Source organism: Phalangium opilio, unplaced genomic scaffold (assembly GCF_054372755.1).
Source record: "Phalangium opilio isolate 3A_F unplaced genomic scaffold, DU_Popi_V2 ptg000073l_1, whole genome shotgun sequence".
NCBI classification, from domain to species: Eukaryota; Metazoa; Arthropoda; class Arachnida; order Opiliones; family Phalangiidae; genus Phalangium; species Phalangium opilio.
Window position 1 is genome coordinate 1,483,313 of NW_028324183.1, and position 21,389 is coordinate 1,504,701.

A 21,389-nucleotide genomic window follows, 5' to 3' on the forward strand; every position below is an offset into this window, starting at 1 on the left:
ACCAAGATTAATAAAATTATCGACTATGACCAAACGTCGAGTATACCGAAAAGGAGTATTACATCCAATCTAAATATAATGAGGGATGTAATCCACCACTACAGCTTCAACTCTAGCGAAAATTTAGCGATAGTAGCGCTCGACCAAGCGAAAGCCTTTGACCGGGTAAAACACAAGTACCTATATGAAATCCTGAAACACGTTGGTCTTGGAGACAAAATAGCAAATTACATTCAAGCCGTATACTCATCAGCCGAAGCATGCGTGAAAGTGAATAATATTCTTTCGGCAAAATTTAAAGTCTCCAAAGGCATCCGCCAAGGTGACCCAATGTCAAGCTTCCTATTCAATTTGTCAATAGAACCTCTGTTATGCCATCTCCGAAGTAAACTACGAGAAGACTCTATAAATCTACCTTTCATCCCGAGACCATTAACAACTCTATCCTTCGCTGATGACCTCAACACTTTTATCACCACAGACCAAGGCTTTACGATTCTTTCAGAAGAATGTGCAAATTACTCGAGAATGAGCAACGCCAAGTTTAACCTAGCAAAAAGCAACGGATTATGGCTCGGAGGGTGGAAAAATAGAACGGATCTCCCGATAAACGTACAATGGAACAATGATCAAATAAAGTCCTTAGGCGTCACCTTCTGCACGAAAGAAAATATTCTAAACAAGCACGCAAATATGGTAGCAGACGAAATAACAACCTCAATGGAAAACATTTCTACCTCAGTCTTTGGCCTGTCATACAAAAACAGAGCGCAGTTATGTAACATCCTCCTCAGCAAACTATTCTACACCTTACCAGTACTGTTCACACCGAAAGAACTATCCAAGAGAATATTACACGAATGCGCCAAACTAATCTGGACTAACGACAGACACTGGTTAAATATGGACGATATCCAACAGAAGATAGGCCAGGGAGGTTTCGGGTTAATAACCCTAACAAAAAGATGGGAAAATTTCGCCTTTAATAAGTTACAACGTCACATTGAGGGACTTTACCACCCCATAGAAGGAGCCTTCCTAGATCATTATTTAAAACAAACGAACATATATAAATTTGGTTTAAACGTTCTTAGCTTCCCAGATATAGAATTCAACTATGATTTTTGTCCAAAATATTACAAGGATTTATTCATGTTTTGGAAAACGATCCCAATACGTTTAAAAAAACCCACAAACATACAGAGTTTTTTAAACTTACCTATTTTAAATAACCCTTTGATTAAATTGGACTTTTATCATCCAAAATGGAAAACACCAGGCTTTCAACTTATCAGGGACATCTACGACCACCAAAACAATTGTTTTAGAAATCCCTTTATTGATATAGGACTAAAACCCCAAACAGAGCGCTCCCTTACCAATCAGTTCCTTAAGATTTCAAAATTATGTAAAGAAAAGATAGAGCTTTTTTGTCTGCCGAGCAAAACTAATCCACCCCAAGAAAAGACAATTTGTGAGATGGAACTTTACTTGGATGATAAGTATGTCAGCCTTGAAAAAGTAACAAAAACCCAATTTAAAGAACTTACCAACCCACATTCAGAACAATTAAAGAACAGATTTCTCGCGATTTTTGAGAATCCAAACAATATAAAACTTAAATTAAATCCTATATGGCATCCGTGTTTTTTCCCGAAGGAAAACAGTATCCTTTGGAGAATAACCATAGGCAATATTACGTTACCAGTTTTAGCATCTAGATTGTATAATCTTAGTCCCCAATGTCCATTCTGTGAAAAAGAGCAAGGAAATATCAAGCATATATTTTTTAACTGTGGGATAACCCAGAGCTTTTTAACAAAAATTACAACCTTTATACAAATATTCAATCCTAATTTTAAATTAATAAACAAAATGTACTGGCTGTACTGTGGTGAAGAAATAGCATATTTTAAAATCATAATCATTATTTTAAATATAGCAAAACTTTCAATTTATTTTACATATCAAACTAGAATGAATATAAAAGAAGTAGACCCTGAAATTATGTTAGTTAACTATTTTAACAAGAAACTATTACTATGTATTTTAACCGAATATGAATTTTATGAAAGAAATGACAAAATAGCTTTTAAACTTTTTATAGAATCGGGAATTTGTAAATTGGAGGGTAGGAAAGTGAAAATGAAAGTAACCTTGTAAAACTAGCTTTATAATAAAAAAAAAAAAAAAAAAAAAAAAAAAAACAAAAAAACAAAAAAAAAAAAAAAAGTACACTATACCATAATAAAATACACTAAAAGTACAATAAAATACACTAAGGTACAATAAAACTACAATAAAACACAGTAAAACACAATAGAATACACTAAAATTAGAATAAAACTACAATAAAATACAGTAAAACACAATAAAATACACTATACCATAATAAAATACACTAAAAGTACAATAAAATACACTAAGGTACAATAAAACACAGTAAAACACAATAAAATACACTAAAAGTACAATAACAGTACAATAAAATACAGTAAAACACAATAAAATACACTAAAAGTAAAATAAAACACTATAAAACTACACAAAGGCACAATAAAACTATAATAAAACACAGTAAAACACAATAAAATACACTAAAAGTACAATAAAGTACACTAGAAGTACAATAAAATACACTAATGTACAATAAAACTACAATAAAACACAGTAAAACACAATAAAATACACTAAAAGTACAATAAAACTACAATAAAATACAGTAAAACACAATAAAATACACTAAAAGTAAAATAAAACACTATAAAACTACACAAAGGCACAATAAAACTACAATAAAACACAGTAAAACACAATAAAATACACTATACCATAATAAAATACACTAAAAGTACAATAAAATACATTAAGGTACAATAAAACTACAATAAAACACACCAAAGCACAGTAAAACATGTTTACACTAGACCGCCAAGAAGAAAAAACACTGAATTTTTGAAAGTTATTTATTTGCCTTAGTTTTCCCAGTTTCCCAGGTTTGTACGAACCCTGAATTCAACCTCGTACAGATAGGCAGTTCAGCGCTATTATGAAAAATGCAGAAATAATATCCTCATAAAAAGTTCACCACAATGTTTATTGGCAACATTTATTTTCTGTTTTTCTTTACAATTAATTGACAAGAGATATTTCATTAAGAAATACAATGAAGAGCTATTGTTGTTATTTATTTGTCTTTGATATTTCTTTTTTCGTTAGTAAATATATTACCTTTATCTTCTTATAGGTTATTTGATAGGTCCAAAGTATGAAAAGGTACATTTGGATTACTTATCAAAACCAATGCAAGTTTATGAGCAAACTCCCTATTTTAAAATACAAATCTTTACATTAAATAACGTCATTATAAGAATAACTTGTACGAATATACACCATTTAACTCCTATATTATCTAAATAGAGTTCCTCAATGGAGACAGTTTTTTCATAACAGCCAAAATCTGTTCCAAAGCTTCCGGGACCAGTGTTTTTATACACAATGGAAGGTATATTTGATTTTCTTTTTACTTACTCTTTAAAACTAACCTGATAAATTAAAAAAATTACTTCTTTTTTTTTCATGTAAATGGAAGCTTCGAGATCAGTAGCACCTCCTGGAGGAGTCTGGATATTTTTCCTTTAGTTCAGTTTTGAACTGTCGAAATAAGATACGGTTCTTTTCTTGATCGGTATCCTTTTCTTTATGGAATGAGTTGGCCATTTTCAGGCCATTATGGATGACAAAAAGAGTTATTTAAAACTGAAAATTAGTATCCTACAACGTGTAATTCGCAACCCTACAAAGATATCAATCAATGGGTTAGTTATCGATGGTTTCTTCTTTCTACACACGGTGGTATCTTGGTCTTACTTGACTTTTAAATTAAAGTCATATTGTCTAAACCTTTCATCATGTTAAGGCGCTGAATTTCTGCTGAAGAAGAAGGTTCCCAAGGATCTCTCCACAAGACTTCAAAAATGACAGCTAACTTATTAGTCATTGGTTCTCTATACCAGGCTTCGTAGTCAATATGTTTCTGACATTTCCAACAAAGCTCGATGTAAAAGAGGTGGGCGCCCATCATTTCCAAACGTTGTCCGTTTTTTCCTTGGGTATTTGGGCTATTTCTTCCATTTCGAATGCGGGTACAACGTAAACAGTTTTATCATCTTTTCGAGATTCGAGAAAGAGCCTATTTTCTAAGGCATACTCCAGGAACATTTCGTGGAGGTTATAGTTGGACATCATATCGACGTCTAAGACTAATACAAATTCTGTGGTGGAATTTCTTCTCGCCACCTTACGTAATAACGTTATAACTTGGAGGTAGGTTAGGTTTAGACACGTTAGGACGAGTCCTTGCGTTTGGTGTTGGCCTGTAAACGGGGTAGCCTCTGCCTCTAACGTTGGCTTTAGTACGATACTAATAGAAAAATTAGATGTGAATTGTTTTGAATTCGAATAATTTGAAAGGAGAGTATTTACACACGCTTACTTTTCTGTGATTGTATTTTGAAACTAAGTACTGGTATTTGATTCCGTTTGAGCTGTCAAATCTTTGTTCCTTTTGTAAGTATAACTTACCGCCACCCCTTAATATACGTTACGCGATACAACAACTCTTCGAATGACGTCACAATTGTAGGATTATTATAGGCAGAATTTAGCCAAGGCTTACAAATAGACGATAACACACCAGTAACACTTTGATTTTCAGAGGCTAATTACGCTTTCTACTATTACGTCTAAGATGAATTTCTTATATATTAATTACGCTTTTACGTGTACCTTTTAATTACCATTAAAACAATACCATAATCAAAATAAACTCCTTGAAAAAAGGTTGAAATTTTGAGTCAAACTAAAAATTACAATGGATTGCGCAACTTCCAGCAGAGACCTATCATTAACCCTTGGCAATGTACTAAAGCTTCCATTCTCGTCTCTTATCAATGACGTCACAAATACAATTCTTCAAATGACGTCACAGATACAGTTGTAGAAGAGAGGAGTTTCCCAATAGGCGGCGCACGGTGTTTTCCCGCCAATGACGTCATAGATACAGTTGAAGAGACCGTCATACGCATGCGCAGAATCACCGCGAGTTTGCGCGCGGTTTTCAAATTTCGCGGTTTTCCCGCGAGGCGGCGCGCGGCATTTTCCCGCGAGGGGGCGCGCGGGTTTCCCCGCGAGGGGTTCCCCCGGCGGCGAGGGGGCGTTGATTACGTCACTCATTACGTCATAGGTCATTGACCTACTTTTACACTGGTGACCTTGACCTACATTCTACACCTACGGAGGTACGAAGTGGGGGGTTATACTACTGGTACTTGTGGGTGCTTCTAGGTACTTGTGGGTGCTTCTAGGTACTTGTGGGTACTTGTGGGTGCTTGTGGGTACTTGTGGGTGCTTGTAGGTACTTGTGGGTACTTGTGGTTGCTTGTGGGTACTTGTGGGTGCTTGTAGGTACTTGTGGATGCTTGTAGGTGCTTGTGGTTGCTTGTGGTTGCTCGTGGGTACTTGTGGGTGCTTGTAGGTACTTGTGGGTGCTTGTGGGTGCTTGTAGGTACTTGCCCCGGGTGCTTGTAGGTACTTGAGGGTGCTTGTAGGTACTTGCCCCGGGTGCTTGTAGGTACTTTGCCTCCTCCTCAGGATTAACCTTACACTAAATTTTGGAAGCTCGTAACTCTGGTTATATTAGTGATACGGGATATTCTTTGATTATGTTGTAACGACGGCCTCCACATTCCTCCGAAGTCGTCTGCTTCATCCAAATTCTTAGTTAAAAAATTTTCTCACAAGTGGCGCCTTAAGCGCCACTAGCTCCTTTCTGTTTAAAAAATATAATTTGGCGGGGATAAAAACCCCCGCCGCCGCCTGCTAAAGGGCAGTCAGTCAGAATTTGTAACGCGATCTAGTTCGGACGTGTTTCTTTTGTTACAATCAATAAATTCAAAGTATTGTTATTATTCTACTACTGCGCTTTATTTACAAGAATGGATTATTTGGTAAATATATTTTAGTCATGGACAATAAGTCCTTTAAACGGGTAGCCTGGGAATTTCTTAACTGCTAGTTTTATTTAAATAATTCTTTGTGTGCCGCGAAATTAGGCCCCCTTTCCTACTTTCGAAAATTACGGTTACATAAAGTGGCGAGCTCGCCAGGACTCGTTAAGACTACCATTACCATTTATACTTAACGCGTACTTGTGAACTTTACTTGTGCCATTGCTTGAACTAATTAACTGTCGCGTCATGAATCCACCCGATCCGCATGCTTTGATCGCCGCGATTAACGCGCAGTTACCGGGATCCCATACTCCCCGAGGGGGATCACTCCCCCTCCAAGCCTCGGTACTAGTCCTTCGCAAGGACAAGCGGCTGGAGGACTTCCACCTCCGCCGCTGCCACCGCAAGGTGCAGCGTCAAATATTTGGCTACAAACAATTCAAACCCTAGCAACTACATTAGCAAATGTAGGCACTAGACCAGCTGCCAAAAGTAGGCCAAAACCGCCCCCTCACTTAATATTTAGTGGTGTCGAAGGTGAAAGCGGGCCGGAATTCCTTCGGACTTTGACGGAATTCGCGGACTATCACAGCATGTCAGGAGATGACATTATCGCGCTTCTACCCCAAATATTAAGGGGTCGTGCATTAATTTGGTTTAGAGACTTGACTAGGCCTAATCAGACACTAACGTGGCGTACAGTAAAAGGCGTATTTAGAGACTATTTCTTTTCGGGTAGAGCGGAGGAATCCCTCCGCCTAGAAATAGCGCAATTTAAACAATCCGACAGTGTGTCTTTTGACGCGTACATCGCGAGTATTACCGCGATGAATCAGAACCTTCGCGTTCCGTATACTGACTCTGAACTGGTCGGTATTTGCAAGCGAAATATCCTCCCCGAAATACGCATCCATGTCTTTCACGACAGCATAAGGACAATGCGCAGCTTCATAGAAAAGGGCACGTAACAGAAGAAATTTTACGGGCGACCCCTTCTAGCACATTGTATCCTAGAGACAGTGCAAAGTCTACCCCGCGTAAATCCAGTGCGAGAAGAAATTCTCCCACCGCCGCGGTTTTAATAAAACCGCCGGGGGGAGGTGCGACATCAAAGGTTGCGACACCAACCGCAAGAAATACCAATAGACCTACACCGGCTCAGACAGCGCAAAACGATTTAAGTCAAATCGAATGTTATAAGTGCGGACACTTAGGGCATTATGCTACCGCCTGTCCGAGCAAACAAGAAGTCGCGCAAAGACAGGGTTCGGAAAACGCGAAAGCGGGAAGACAAAAAGGGGATCGTCTTCCCGCCGCGCGACGAAAATAAAGCCCCCTATGGAAGTCGGCTCTATGGATGTGCGTCGCTGTGAGGTTGATCCTCCCGTGGCCATAGATGCCGTATATTCGCATGGGACTTTTGCGACCAGACTAGATTCAGGCGCTGATGCTTGCTTTATCAGCTTATATCAGTGGCGTAGTTTAGTCAGAACATTAAAACCAGACTTAGTACTTCCGGAAGAAGAAGAGACTCAGTGTATAGTGTTAGGCGATGGACGTTATACCTTTACAAAGGGACGCGCGCGAATAGACTTCCGCTTAGGACAGCTAAAACTAAAGCAGGAATTTCACGTAGTTCCCTCACTACCGAACGATTTTATTCTGGGGAAAAATTTCCTGTATAAACATCGTGCCGTTTTGGACTTCGGTCCAAAAACTTGTCAGATTGACGGAACAACGTTTCCATTCGTGTTAAATCTCCCCGGGTTAAAGACTCCAACCCCTCAGATTATCAAGGATATTGAACAAGCTGTCGCGTCGCCTACACTGAGTCCTAAACAGAAGGAAGACTTAAAAACTCTATTATTACGATTTCCAAAACTATTTTCGGAAAAAGCGGGACGTACTAACTTAGTATATCACGAGATACACACTACTACCGATGTTCCCGTTAGTCAACGCGCGTATCGTGTTAGCGACGAGAAAAAGCGAATTATTGAAGATCATCTTCACGAAATGATCCGCGACGGTATCGTGAAGCCATCCGTTAGTCCTTACGCGTCGCCGGTGGTACTTGTCCACCAGAAGTGCGGAAAGATACGTTTCTGCGTCGACTATCGCGCTTTAAATAAAGTAACCGTGAAAGATCCGTATCCGCTTCCGAGAATAGAGGAACTATTAGGGAAAATGGGTGCCCCAAAGTTTATTACAGCACTGGACCTTAAGAGCGGCTATTGGCAGATAGACCTCCATCCGCAAGTAAAAGCGAAGACTGCTTTTATCACGCATGCGGGAAAGTACGAGTTCGAGGTACTTCCGTTCGGTCTATGCAATGCGCCGTCGTCGTTTCAACGACTCATCGACGAAGTCTTCAGGGATGGACATCACTTTTCCATCTGCGTCTATCTGGATGACATCGTCATTCCATCCAGTACCTGGGCAGACCATTTACAAGCCTTGGAATATGTCTTTCACCGACTGTCTGAAGCGGTACTTACGCTTCAGACTAAGAAATGTCGCTTTGCGCAAAGCGAAGCGACCGTGTTAGGGCATATCGTCAACGAACGAGGGATTCATATTGATCCCTCCAAGACTAGGGCTATAGTAGACTTTTCCGTCCCCAAGAACGTGAAAGAAATCCAAAGATTTCTGGGCATGGCGGGATGGCACTCTCGATTCATCCCGCAGTATTCCAAGATCGTTGCCCCGTTAAACCATCTCAAGAAGAAAGACGTTCCGTTCCAATGGAAGAAAGAACAGCAGGAAGAGTTCCAGGCCATCAAGGATGCGATCTGTATGGCGCCTCCTTTAGCGGCTTACAACCCTAAGTTGCCGTGTATCCTGACAACGGATGCTAGCGACGCCGGACTTGGAGCTTTCCTGTCGCAAATTCAAGGTGACGTCGAGGTACCTATTGCCTATGCCAGTAAGCAACTGACCGACGTCCAGCGACGATATACCACCACGGAAAAAAAATGTCTTGCCATCTATTGGGGAGTTGAAAAGTTCAGGCCATACTTGGAGAACATACCGTTCACTGTGATCACCGATCACAAAGCTCTCCAGTGGTTGTTCACACTGAAAGAACCAAACTCTCGACTTGTTCGTTGGGCGATGTACTTGCAGACGTATGACTTCAAGATCATACACAAGAAGGGAGTTGAGAACAAGGTTGCGGACGCATTATAAAGAGCGCCTGTCTCGCAATTAGCCATGTCGTTGGAAGACATGACTTCGCCGTCCTCGTCAGAAGATTCCAGTCCAGCGGAGTCCTCTTCAATGACGTCGACCTCGTCCTCAACCAGTAGCGGATTAGCTCCTCCCGCCAATCATGCATTATATCACTCCTTCACGCTGGAAGAAGTGCGAAAAGCCCAACAAGATGAACAAGCCACCAATGACATCATAGTCCAGTTATCAGGAGATAATCCACAAAGACATCGGTACTACGAGCTGAAGAACGTTGTCTTGTATCGAAAGGCCTATGGTAGACAACCCGCAAAAATCTATTTGCCACAGCGGTTCCGGCGGGACGCCATCCGCTTATTCCATGACCACCCTCTATCTGGACATCGAGGTCGAGATCGTACCTTCGATAAGGTTCGGGCCAGATACTGGTGGCCATCGTTCCGGCAGGACGTTACCCAGTACGTCCGCGGATGTCCTTTGTGCCAAATGCACAAGGCCCGCAATAGAAAACGTCCAGGTCTCATGCAGCCTACGGCCATTTCTGAGCCATTTGAATTGCTGGGAGTGGACATAATGGGACCTCTACCAAGAAGCCGTCACCATCACAAATACCTCCTGGTATTCACGGACTATGCCACCAAATTTGTCGAACTTTACCCAATGAAAAACATCACCGCCAGAACGTGCGCGAAGAAACTCGTCTCCATGATAGTTCGCTACGGATGTCCGAAAGCCATCGTAAGCGACAATGGGACACAATTCGTTTCTCAACTTTGGAAGGACATTCTTAAGATGTTCAAAGTCAAGCCACGATACATCACTCCGTATCATCCTCAGAGTAACATCGTGGAGCGCACAAACAGAGTTCTGGGCGAAATCATTTCAATGTTCGTTGGTCGAGATCACCGTAGATGGGATGAGAACTTACCGTTCATTCAGTTCGCCGTCAACTCGACTACTCACACCACAACAGGAAGAACTCCGTTCTACCTTAACATGGGTAGGGAACCGAGATTTCCCTGGGACTTAGACGTGGGTATGCCAGTAGCGGACTTTGTTGAAAGGTCCGCCTCGCTCTCAGCTTTAGCGAAGCAACTAGCTTTGTCTTAGGAGCTTGCCAAGAAAGCGCAAGCACACCAGAAGCGCTACTACGATCAAAGGCGGGAAGGAATTGAATTTCCCGTTGGTGCGCTTGTCTGGAAAGAGACGCATCCCTTGTCTCAAGCGGCACGTGATGTCGCCGCTAAGCTATGTCCCAAATGGGATGGTCCCTACAAGATCTCAAAGAAACTAGACCGACTGCGATACAAATTAGAAGACCCAGAAACCGGAGAAAGCAAAGGAATCGAGAATATCGCGCACTTAAAGCTATATTGGTCGAATAAAGATGTCTGCCAACCGGACGGAAGTGAGTCATCCTCAACGTCACGGAGCTCATCTTCAAGTTCTACCTCGTCACAGTCCGTACCTATACTTCAGGACGCTGGAGTCAGTACTAGTGACGAACGTCGTGAGACTCGGCGAGAACGAAGACAACGACTGTTGAGAGATCAAGAAGTGCAAACCAAATCGTCTGGAGAAGAAACGAGGAAAAATAAACCCTCCTCTTCATCCTCCAATGGATCCTCTTCTTCCCCATCGGAAGAAGTTCCAGAGTCTTTCCCAGAAGTCTCTGATCTACCTGAGGAATCTGAGCCAGACGCATTCGCCTTATTCTCAGATCCTCCCGCGGTCTTCCGAGTGAATCGGATGCCGCCAGACCTTTCTCCACTTTCCTCTCCTGATAGGAGCTCGAGGGGGAAGTCTCTCCCTCTACCCTCTCCTCTATCTCACCCTGACGATTCCAGTTCTTCCTCCGAATCTGAGGAAGTTGAAATGGAATTGTCCAACCCTGTTCCCATCAATCCCATGAGATTCGTAAACCCTTTTCGTAAAGGATGGAAACGTGAGATAGTGCTGAGGAAGAATCCTAAGCCTGGAGGTCCGGAAATGGACATTTACTATCATCCTCCAGAACAATATCCGCATAAGACTCTCCGGTCTTGCCCGGACGTTGCGAACTATTTACGCGTGCATGGTATCACCCATGTGACTTCGCGTGATTTTAACTTTTCGCGGCAAGCGATATCGCGCGAGCCGTGGGAAACTGTGCGAACCGCGAACTAATAACTTTTGACGCCTTCCAGGGACCGATGGGAACCTTCGTAATCAAGATCGAGACGAATGACGCCCCATATCATGCCAGCGAGGTTCCGGCAACCGTGATGTTATCGGCACCCTTTTCCCTCGTTTCTCACGGAGCACTGCGGCTGCTAAGGCGCCGCCAAGGCATCCGCCTAACCACTTGGCAACTGCAGCGTTCCGCCAACGTTGGCCATTCGCCCCCGCCGACCTCCTCATCGCACAATCCCCTGTACTCAGGATTTCGCGCGTGGATGAGGACACCTCCGCTGCACTGTCACCTATCGTATTTCAGGAGGAACGGCCTCTGTTAATTTTGGATATCGCCGGTCTACGCCTGCTTAGAGCGATGATCTGCCCTTGCCTCCGGTGCGAGGGTCTACTGTTCGCGCCGTGCGTAGCCCGTGCCCTGGACGCCCTCCTCGAGGCTCCATCGTCGCGGCGGCAGATACCGCCGCCGCAGAGGTTCAGACCGACCCCATTCCGCATCACCACCAAGAGGTCCAAGACGACCTGATAAATCCAAGGGAGGTCATCGACCAGTACGAGGCGGCCCGGAACTGGGTGCCTCCCGCACATCTTGCGGCGGCCTTCATGGCAGCCGCCGCACCGGCTCAGCCTACCACCGCACCTCCACCAGGTGCCGCCGCACCGGCTCAGCCTACCACCGCACCTCCACCAGGTGCCGCCGCACCTGCCGTTCCCGAACTACGGGTCCGCCCGTCCGATTTTGGTCGGGTGTCGCCAGTGGCCGACATCTTGTCCGCCTCTCCTCCTGGTCAGGGACAAGGTCGAGGGAGGCGCCCCGACGCGATGCCACCACTAGGACGAGGCCGTGGTCGAGGGCTCGGATCCCTTCTTGCCCGCCCTGTTATAGTCACGAATGTTCGGGCGACCACCACCCCTGATAGCGGCCAAGGAACTTCCGTGACGACACCACCAACACCCGCGGTTTCCACGAGCCGCCCAACCAGCGTCGCGCCGCCAAACATGGTCCCGGACGAACGATACACCTTGTGTCGCCGTTGCCAGGTGGACGACACCATGAAAAGAACTGCCACAAGCCACGGCCCAAGCGTAGCGAGGCCTATAAGGCCCACCGCCGCCAGCGGTCCAAGATGGAAAGCGCGGCCTCAGCGGCCAGAAGATCGCCGGAGCAGCGGGAGCTGAAGTCCGACTCCTCATAAGCAGACGACTTTTTCCGGGGGGGAGGATGTAACGACGGCCTCCACATTCCTCCGAAGTCGTCTGCTTCATCTAAATTCTTAGTTAAAAATTTTTCTCACAAGTGGCGCCTTAAGCGCCACTAGCTCCTTTCTGTTTAAAAAATATAATTTGGCGGGGATAAAAACCCCCGCCGCCGCCTGCTAAAGGGCAGTCAGTCAGAATTTGTAACGCGATCTAGTTCGGACGTGTTTCTTTTGTTACAATCAATAAATTCAAACGATTGTTATTATTCTACTACTGCGCTTTATTTACAAGAACGGATTATTTGGTAAATATATTTTAGTCATGGACAATAAGTCCTTTAAACGGGTAGCCTGGGAATTTCTTAACTGCTAGTTTTATTTAAATAATTCTTTGTGTGCCGCGAAATTAGGCCCCCTTTCCTACTTTCGAAAATTACGGTTACAATGAAATAGTCCTATTTGCCCCTTAGGATACTCCATATACGAGAACAAGATGGCCCCGGCCAGATTACACTTTTTCGCGCCCTCTAGTGACTAGAATTAGTATTACTATATTCATTGACCCCGGCAAATTTAAAATTTTCGGGTTTTTTTCCATTGTTTTTAAAATAGCATTCCGATTATGAATAAAACCAATCTAGTAAGAATTTGGTTTACAGTTTAATTAAATAAGTAATTAACAAAATCTGTTTTATTAGCGAACTGGAACCAAATATTTGTACTCTGACTAGTTGATTCTCTTTGTCTGTATTCTGGATTCAAACGAAGACTTCTCATCTTTTCCGCTGATGTTTCTTTCATATTAGATGCCATTTCTGTACACTCTCGTATTTGTAAAACAGCCGAGTTAAACAGGCACAAAGTCTATTTTGATTTCAGACCGTTGAAAATGTCCTAACGTAGTTCATGACTTGTTAGATATCCTGAAAAACAATCTTGGTTTACGCGTAAATAGGCCTAACAAATAATAATATATGTCAAAACTACCTGTTCAAAATTTCCATCCCACCCCTTCGCGTGTGTGATAGGGTTTTTGATACGTGGCGCCCCTATCGACGAGCGAAGGAGCTATTCAATCTGAACAAAAAATAATTACCGTATTGTTTCATCTTGCAAATATTTTAATTCTCTGTTAATAAACATCTCTTTATTTTACAAACACTTTTCCTGACATTAATTAATACGGAAATTAATAAAAATTAATAAAATATAAAACGTCCCCGGCGGGATTTCAACCCGCGTTGTCTCCCTCCCAAGTACTGACCGCGCTCAAAGCTGCTTAACTTCGAGTGTTAACATGGGGTTAGTAATATTTTAGTTTACCTCGCCCTATGTAGATGGCGCTACAAGCTTGAACTGGCCTTAATACTTATTCAGAGGGCAACGCACAACATTTGACAATAGAAATCTAGATATAACTTAATATTTAATTTAATTAGGTTTTGTTTCGCGATTGGTGTACTAATCAGACCATAATTATTAAAAAATGAATTCATTAAAGTAAAAAACGTTTTTATGGTTTTCAGGTTCCCTAAGGGTAAATCCAATTTTAAGTTCCTAATTAGTTTAATTTGAGTTTAACTTGAGTTAATTATATTAGAAGCTAATGGTTTTAAGGGTCTTGATTTATTAAAATATGATATAATTTCTCTGATATATATTTCTTCGAGAACCGCGGGGCAGGTTAGTACTTACCGTGCAACTTACCAGGGTTGAAATTTGGTTATGTTCTAATGAAAGTGAGGTTAAGTTGATTAAATTCAATTGTAGTAAAAGTATGAAGTTCCGAGAGACGTGCGGACTTCTCTGAGAAGCCTTAATGCGTTTTCCCAAAGTAAGCACAGGTTTGTTAGTTAAAATACAGGAGCCATTGTTAGTTGAAGAAAAATGTAGATGGAAGTCACATACTGCTCAAGAATAAATAGGAATCAGTGAAACAAGGAAAGTATTTTCGTAAGATTTTATAACGATTTGAATAGGTTTTTAAGGTACAAATAAATGAGAATTTAATCTAGTCGTTGGGTATGGAAATATATTTGATTCTAAATCGATTTTACATACTGGAAATAACTGGGATTTGAAACTTGTGTTTGGTTCTTATATCTGGGATTTGAAGCCTGTGTTTGGTTCTTATATCTGGGATTTAAACCTCTGTTTTGGGAACTGGGAATATCGGGGATTTGTAACCAGGATTTTGGGAACTGAGAATATCAGTGATGTAAAACCAGCAAGGTTGGCCAAATTAAAAATTGGCAATTTAGAATTACAATTACTAAAAACAATTGTAATTTGTAATCCAATCACATTTTTCTGAACTTAATTATAATTTGTATTTTAGGTACATTTTTCTCAATTTAATTGTAATTTAACAAATATTGTAATTTGTAATTGACATTTTTAAAACGTTGTAAAAGTAATTCAGTTATATTTGTCAATTACAATTGCAAAATATCTTAACAAATGTTGATGTAGTACGAATCAGATTTTTTGACTGAAATGTATCATCGTAAGTGGGTATGAATTTTATAAAGCATAAAGCTAGGTTGAATAGCTTCTTCGCAGTGTAAGGTACATTTGAATTCAAAAAAGAGTAAAACATTTCTCACAGTAGCTCATGGCGTTCGAGGAGAGGGTAAGTTACCCTTAAAAAAACCTTGGTTTTTTTACCTCTCCGAGTGACGTATGTCACGGAGAGGTTCTAATTTCGACGTGCGTCTGCATACGATTGACAAGTGGGGATTCTGACAATCTTTTCACCCACATAGTGGGGACCCGACTTACATGTGGGGACATTTTAAAGTCCTCACATGTAAGTAATTAGATAAATGATATAATTAGACTAATTAGAGCCCAAAATAATTTTTTTAAAAAAGTCCCCACTTGTAAGGTACTTGGTCTTTTCACATTACAAGTGGGGACCATGGAAATTAACACATATCCGAGAGATGTCGCCAGAGGTTTTCACACACCCGGGTACCCAGTTGTACGAAATGAGGACCATATGGTCTCCTCGGCGTACATGTGGGGGCACAAAAATGGGTTTTCATTACAATAAGCACAGATAGATGTCGCTACTTTAGAAATACAAAATATACATTATTCAGCTATAACAATATAAAATCTTGTATCTCACAGACCGAACGGTGATTTTTTCATAATTTAATTACACTTGACGTACGAAAACTACTTTTCCTAATTCTTTAGGCGTCATTAAATTAACTTCGTTTAAAACATTAACTCGATTTAAAAAACTGTATGTCCCCAGATGTACATTAAAAAGATGGCCAAGTTCCCCACATTTTAAAATGGGACTAACGTTACACATAATGTAAATTTCATCATAATTATCAATATTTTAATTAAAAAAAAGTGAATTAAAATGAATTTTGAAAACATGTATTTTAACGACCCCACTTGTCCGTTGAAATGGCAGCGAAGGTCCCCACTTGTAAAATTTTCGAGTTTAAAAAAATATCTTCAAATATTTGAAGGAACCGTAAAGATACTATTTCTAAAATTTCATCATAATAATCTATATTTTAATTACAAAAGTGTAATATACATGTAATTAGAAAATGTGTGTATAAAAGACCCCACTTGTCTGTTGAAATGACAGCCAAGGTCCCCACTTGTAAATTTATCAAGTGTGAAAAATTATCTTGAAATACTTGATGTAACCATTTAGGCTTTGACACTAATTCAAAATCTAAAAATTTATACACAAATGTCCCCAGATATAAGGTAGGAAGACGGTTTAGGTCCCCACTTGTAAACCTGAAATTAGCTCAAAACTTAAGTGTTAAGCTAGAAATAGGACTGATTACTTAAATTTCATTCTGATAATCAATATTTTAACTATAAAATTATAATATACATGAAATTTGAAAATGTGTGTTTAAAAGACCCACTTGTCAGTTGAAATGACAGTGAAGGTCCCCACTTGTAAATTTATCGAGTGTGAAAAATGAAATTGAAATACTTGATGGAACCATATAGGCTTAATTTTTGACACTAATTCAAAATCTAATAGTTTATACACAAATGTCCCCAGATATAAGGTAGGAAGAGGGTTTAGGTCCCCACTTGTAAACCTGAAATTAGCTCAAAACTTAAGTGTTAAGTAGGGCTGTGCGAATAGTGGTTTTTCAAACCGAATCGAATACGAATCGAATAGTAAATCTCCTATTCGAAATCCGAATCGAGTACTCGTTTAAACGAATATTATTCGTTTTTAAACAAATGTAGTTCGAGCACAAAGAAGTGTGTTGTAGAACGAGTAGAGACTCGTAGCTTCCCCTCTACTAAAAAGCTAGACCTTATTTGTCCATAAAAAGGGGTATGCATTTTGATCCTCCCTCCGCAACTAGACAAGCCCTTGTAAACATGAAAAATGACCGCAAGCCACTGACGTTGAAATCGGTTTTCGGTTAATTTAAATGGCCGTTTTAACCGCTCCAAAAAACTGGACAAAAAACTAGTTTTTCAGAAAACCGGTTTTTATCCGGCCTTTTATGATAGATGTTGAAAAATGCTATATTCCAACATAGACGCGAAGACCGAATATTAGTACGAGTAGGTAGTACTAATAGGCGATAACTAGTGCCGTTTTCCATTGGCATTCTAGAATATACCAATGGAAAATTACTCCACAGATTTTTCTTGGAGTGAGAACGAAAGTTCCTTTAAAATTGAAATGTGTCCATGGTGGTAGATTGCTAGAAGTAAACAGAAGGTAAGTAACAAGTGTCGAAAAACTAAAACTTTTAATTTTGTGAATTGAAAAAAGACTGATTCGGTTTTCGGTTTTCATTTCCAAAAACCGATTAAAACCTAAGAATTAAAAAACGGTGCTCCGAAGAGTAAAAAAACCGGTTTTCGGTTAAACCGGGCGGTATTTGACATCCCTAGTGTTTCGAGTCGGAGTGCCGGGAATTTCTCAAGCGTTTCCAAATCTTATTTAAAATGCCTTTACTATTTTTCTATTTATATTAACTATAATATGAAAAATATTCAAAGAGTTAAGCGTGTTCCCCTTACAAAAAACTTCTTAAGAGTTCTAAAGGAATTTCTTTGGAACCCTACGGAGCCCTTGGGATCATTTTCTAAAGAAACTATTTCCAAAGACTTCCTTGGAATTTCCTAAAGAATTCTTGAGATAAATTTCCAAAGAATGTCTTGGGATTATTTTCTAAAGAAATTCTTTTGGAATTCTAGAGATAAATTTCCAAAGAATGTCTTGGGATTATTTTCTAAAGAAATTCTTTTGGAATTCTAGAGATAAATTTCCAAAGAATGTCTTGGGATTATTTTCTGAAGACATTCTTTAGGAATTCTAGAGATAAATTTCCTAAGAATGTCTAGGGATTATTTTCCAAAGAAATTCTTTAGGAATTCTAGAGATAAATTTCTTAAGAATGTCTTGGGATTATTTTCTAAAGAAATTCTTATGGAATTCTAGAGATGAATTTCCTAAGAATGTCTTGGGATTATTTTCCAAAGAAATTCTTTAGGAATTCTAGAGATAAATTTCTTAAGAATGTTTTGGGATTATTTTCTAAAGAAATTCTTTAGGAATTCTAGAGATAAATTTCCAAAGAAGGCCTAGGGATTATTTTCTAAAGAAATTCTTTAGGAATTCTAGAGCTAAATTTCCAAAGAATGGCTTGGGGTTGTTTTCTAAAGAAATTCTTTAGGAATTCTAGAGCTAAATTTCCAAAGAATGGCTTGGGGTTGTTTTCCAAAGAAATTCGTTAGGAAGTATTGAGATAAATGTCCAAAAAAGCTCTAGGGTTTATTTTCCAAAGAAATTCGATAAGAATTCTAGAGATAAATTTCCAAAGAATTTCTAGGGTTCATTTTCCAAAGAAATTCGTTTGGAATTCAAGAGATATATTTCCAAAGAAGGTCTAGGGTTTATTTTCCAAAGAAATTCGTTTGGAATTCAAGAGATATATTTCCAAAGAAGGTCTAGGGTTTATTTTACAACGAAATTAGTTAAGAATTTTAGAGATGAATTTCAAAGGGCCAGATATATTGCAATTATGCTTTACATATAATTATCTCAAAACATTTTTACCCAAATTGTTTAGCTAAAGTTTTCCTAGATAGACATTAACTTGATGGTTAAAAAATTTAAAAACCTTTCACGAAGGCTTGTCCCGTAGCTAAGGCTCAGCAAGCGCTGAAATGGAATGTGTATTTACCTATTTTTTTATTTTTTTGCCTTTAATAATCCGTGAGGTGTTTATGTAAATGAAATAGATGAAAAGTAAAATAAGATTAATTAAAATCATTATGTTTAGATTTACAGGGAATCAAAGCTGTCAGTCGGAATTTTTGCTTAATTCTCTTATGGCATGTTTTATCTTTATTTCGAGCGTAATTAGAGTCCAAAATAAATATTTTTTTAAAAATATTGTAGAGAAAATTAGGTTAAACGCGTCTCTGATACTCGAAAAACTCTCAGTGAATATAAATTATTAAATTTAACAACAACGTCTGTATCTACTGCTTGGCCATTAAAGCCTCCAAAACCCACTTAGTACCCCATACAATTGCACAAGGTTAAAACTTTCTGCCGTTTACGGATGTTTTAAAGTCGATTAAATGTCTGACTTTATAAGCAATTTCACATTGCATGCGAGAACTTCCTTCGCTATAAGGGGTGTAGTTCAGCATAAAAGAACTGCACTCCCAGTATTGGGATATTCTTCTGCATGTGAGAACTAGCCTCGTTTCTAGTGGCCAAATTAATTTACCCCATAACCTTCTCTATATGTTCCCCAAGAAAATTCCATAGATATTTTCCAAGGAAATTGCAAAGATTTTTCCCAAGAAAATTCCAAAGACATTTCCCAAGTAAATTCCAAAGACATTTCCCAAGTAAATTCCAAAGACATTTCCCAAGTAAATTCCAAAGACATTTCCCAAGTAAATTCCAAAGACATTTCCCAAGTAAATTCCAAAGACATTTCCCAAGAAAATTCCAAAGACATTTCCCAAGAAAATTCCAAAGATATATCCCAAGAAAATTCCAAAGATATATCCCAAGAAAATTCCAAAGATATTTCCCAAGAAAATTCCAAAGATATTTCCCATGAAAATTCCAAAGATATTTCCCAAGAAAATTCCAAAGATATTTCCCAAGAAAATTCCAAAGATATTTCCCAAGAAAATTCCAAAGATATTTCCCAAGAAAATTCCAAAGATATTTCCCAAGAAAATTCCAAAGATATTTCCCAAGAAAATTCCAAAGATATTTCCCAAGAAAATTCCAAAGATATTTCCAAAGTAATTTCCAAAGAAAAAGAGGCCAATATTCCCCAATTTCCTAAAGAACGCCTTGAGGATTTCCAAAGAAATTTCCCAAGGAATTTTCTTCAGAGTTCTTAAGAAGATTTTTGTAAGGGTCTCTAGGAGAATGGAGAAATGACGTCAGAGATTGTAGGCTTGGTATGCACAAAAATTATGCGAGGAACACTAAATGACTAGTACGCTTATGTCTAGGCCCTTGAGGCCCAATCTCTACTCCTTCTACAACACACCTCCGTGCTAAGACTGCGTATTTCGTGAGGGAAAAACAAAACACCAGGAACTGCGCATTCGCGTTGAAATTCAAAAAGAAAAAAAAGAAACCGCTTTATATATGTTATAATGTGACCATACTAGTCCTTAACATTTTCAGTCGAATACTCGTTTACTATTGGAATTTAGCACCTAGGAAACGATTACTCGGTTTATGGAACTATATTCGTTTTTAAAACGGTTATTCGAATTTCTTTTCGAATAACCGTTTTGTGAATCGAATACTCGTTTTCGTCAAAATGGCAAATTCGATTCGTCGAATCGAATACTCGATTCGAATTAAACGAATAGTATTCGAAAATTCGAGTATTCGCACAGCCCTAGTGTTAAGCTAGAAATAGGACTGATTACCAAAATTTCATTAAAATAATCAATATTTTAACTATAAAATTATATATACATGAAATTTGAAAATGTGTGTTTAAAAGACCCCACTTGTCAGTTGAAATGACAGCCAAGGTCCCCACTTGTAAATTTATCAAGTGTGAAAAATTATCTTGAAATACTTGATGTAACCAAATGGGCTTTGACTCTAATTCAAAATCTAACAATTTATACACAAATGTCCCCAGATATAAGGTAGGAAGACGGTTTAGGTCCCCACTTGTAATCTAGAAATAGGACTTAGGAATAGGATTACTTAAATTTCATTCTGATAACCAATATTTTAGCTATAAAACTAAAATATACATGAAATTTGAAAATGTGTGTTTAAAAGACCCCACTTGTCTGTTAAAATGAAATTAAAATATTTGATGGAACCATATAGGTTTTGACACTAATTCAAAATCTAATAATTTATACACAAATGTCGCCAGATATAAGGTTGGAAGACGGTTAAGGTCCCCACTTGTAAACCTGAAATCAGCTCAAAACTTAAGTGTTAAGCCTTTAAAAGGTCCGATTACCTAAATTTCATTATAATAATCAATATTTTAACTATGAAATTATAATATACATGAAATTAGAAAAAGTGTGTTTAATAGACCCCACTCGTCTGTTGAAATACCTAAAACAATCTTATAGGGTTTGACACAAATTCAAAATCGAAGTGTTTGTTAAGAATTCTCCTCAAATATATGGGGAGGAATTCATAGATTTCATCTGCTTGGAATCTTTAACAGCCGTGTTCTGGGTCTTTCTGCGTCAATTAATGAGGGCAGGTGTAGAAGTCGTCACTCGTGACGTCATGCATAATGTATATTGACATTAACCTGATATTGACATGGCTAGA